Source organism: Dendropsophus ebraccatus, chromosome 4, assembly GCF_027789765.1.
Source record: "Dendropsophus ebraccatus isolate aDenEbr1 chromosome 4, aDenEbr1.pat, whole genome shotgun sequence".
Lineage (NCBI taxonomy): Eukaryota > Metazoa > Chordata > Amphibia > Anura > Hylidae > Dendropsophus > Dendropsophus ebraccatus.
The window spans coordinates 62405902-62408922 of NC_091457.1; positions in this window are offsets into that span (position 1 = coordinate 62405902).

The window sequence follows — 3021 nt, forward strand, 5'->3', positions numbered from 1 at the left end:
GTTATAATAACAGTTACACTTTAGGCTGGGTTCACACTACGTATATTTCAGTCAGTATTGTGGTCCTCATATTGCAACCAAAACCAGGAGTGGATTAAAAACACAGAAAGGCTCTGTCCACACAATGTTGAAATTGAGTGGATGGCCGCCATATAACAGTAAATAACTGCCATTATTTCAATATAACAGCCGTTGTTTTAAAATAACAGCAAATATTTGCCATTAAATGACGGCCATCCACTCAATTTTAACATTGTGTGATCAGATCCTTTCTGTGTTTTTAATCCACTCCTGGTTTTGGTTGCAATATGAGGACCACAATACTGACTGAAATATACGTAGTGTGAACCTAGCCTAATCTGGCATTATGATATGTCTTTGATTGTTTTTTTTTTAATGTGGCCTGATGTTACTTTACAGTTTATAGTAAATATACTATATTATACTACTATATATAGCATATACTAGGTATGACTTTTCTCCATAAGCTTCTCCTTGGGACTATAGAAACAATGTGTTAAAAATGAAATAAAAAATGCATGTCATTGTTAAATAATGGATTATTTTAGCGTTTGCTTTGAGTTGAGTGTTGAGTTTGTGATTGGTGTTAATAGCGAGCTTCAGCATAATAATAATAGGAATAATAATTACTGTTTTTTGATTGGGTGATAAATTCCTGCATGTAAAAGATTAAACTTGGATTGTTTAACTGTAAAAAAAAATTAATATTGTAAAGAAAGTGTTAAAATGGAAAACAATAATGACATATGTTTTAAAATGCTGAAAAGTTTATGTGAAAGAGGCATATACAACAATATACAACCTATACAGCAATATACAACCTATACAGCAAAGATATACGTGGTGGTTATTGGACTTGTGGATATCACAGACTAGTAGGAGACACAGACCTTTGTATGTACAGATACATATAATACATTTTAACTGGAATGTATTATTACAAAATGACATTATTAAATCCTATTTTACAACAAACCTTTTTGATTGTTGATTCTTATTTATATTTATTGTTATTACGATTCACTTAAAATATTTAAATATCCAGTTTAAACCATGGTCCGATGCTTGCAAAGACCTCCCATTTTCAATGCAGTGAGGACACATTAAAGGGGTTATCCAGGTTTAAATATATCTTAGTATACTTAGCGAGCAGCACAAACTTTTTCTCTGTAGCTTCCCATTTATATAGGTTTAGTCTATGTTCACACAACGTAAAGAGACCGGCCGTTCCGTGCGCGCCCGCATCAGAACTCCCCATAGGACACAATGAAGCAAGCGTCCGGAGCTGCTCGCTTCATTGTGTTAACTGACAGGTCAATTATTTGCGGGTCCTCATGGGATCACGGCCAGAGCGTATAAGATGTGTATACGCTCCGGCCGGGATCTCATAGCAGATAAGGCAATGTTCCACTCTGCATAAAGGACGGCCATTGTTGCCGATGGCAACAACAGCCGTACTTTTACGTAGTGTAAACATAACCTCAAACTGAGTCTGCTGCATCCCAGGGCCAAATCAACAGCTTTTAGGGTGCGTTCACACCTACAGGATCCGCAGCAAATCTGCAGCAGATCCGCAGCAGATTTGATGGTGCAGATTTGATGCTGTGTTCAGTTATTTAAATGAAATCTGCTGCGGATCCGCAGCAGAAAATACGCTGCGGATCCGGTAAGTGTGAACGTACCCTTAATATGTGGAGCACTAAACCTAACAGGGCCTTCCAACTAACAGGAGGCCACTACAAACTCTAGACAAACTCTAACTGTTAGAGGTGATGGATATTTTTAACACTTGGGTTATCTCAATAATATTAGTACTCTAAATTTTTGGGGTGTGCTGAGTTATATCTCATTTTATACATTACAGTGAGAGGCAGTTTGTCAATCACAGATATTGTGTCTATGCCACCACAATGCCATTTATTTACAGCACCTTAGGCTTCCAGTGCTATGGTACTGCTCCATAGTGTTTATGAAGGCAGCCCTTGCTTTTTCCCTTGTATTTCTCAGTATAAAGAGCTAAAACAATTGTAGTTTCTCTGATTATGATTGCCTAGGTAGGATGAGGACTTTTAATTATAGCTGTGGCCCTGCCACTTATTGCTCACATGGAATGGTAGTGTAGTTCCAACACCATAAGACCCCCATAATAGTATTATTCCATATAGTAGTCACATCACTCCCCTATAGCCAATTTGTTAGATTGTTAGAAGGCCCAGTTCAGACTGAGATACATATTAAACACATGCTGGTGCATTAAAAGTATATTTATGTGAATGTGGTTATCCAGAGGAAGTAATTGAAGCGGTGTGCAAAAATGAGAGAAATTAACACATGCTGAATTATGTAAGGGATGGGAGAAGATTGAAAATGACTGTTGAGAATGAGAATGACTGTTTAGTTTTTACATAAAATCTGCAATGAAAAAAAAGTGCTATTACAGGATTTAGTTTTACAAACCAGGGAACAGGAATGCCCACTAGTATCATTCAGCAGGTGTTCAATCCTAATGGATTTGATGTAGTGAAAACAAATCAGTGCACTTGGCCCGTCCTTTCTAATGAATATTCATCCGTCGCTCTGAAGTTATAAGGCAGGAGTGACATCTCTGCAGAGCACTGTCCCAACATTCATGGGGGGGGGGGGGGGGGCGGGGGCAGATGGGTTTACTGAAGGAGGTGCCCCTCCCCCAGTGCACCAACTGGCATAGAGAACAAAGGCAAGATTTACCAAAGACGATACTGAGGATGAAGGTAAGAAAATAGCGCAATGAGAACATAACAGCAGGTTAGAGTCTTTTAACCTTCTTTCCCTTTAAAGGGAACCTATCACCCCCCGTGCCGGGGTGACAGGCTCCCGACCCCCCGTTAGAGCCCCATATACTTACCTAATCCTGCCGGGTCCCGCTTCTGGAGGTGGTCGGGTGACGGAGATCTCAGCCGCTGCAGCCCGGCGCGCGCGCTGAGAGATGAGTCCAACGTTCATAGAGAATGACGGAGCGCT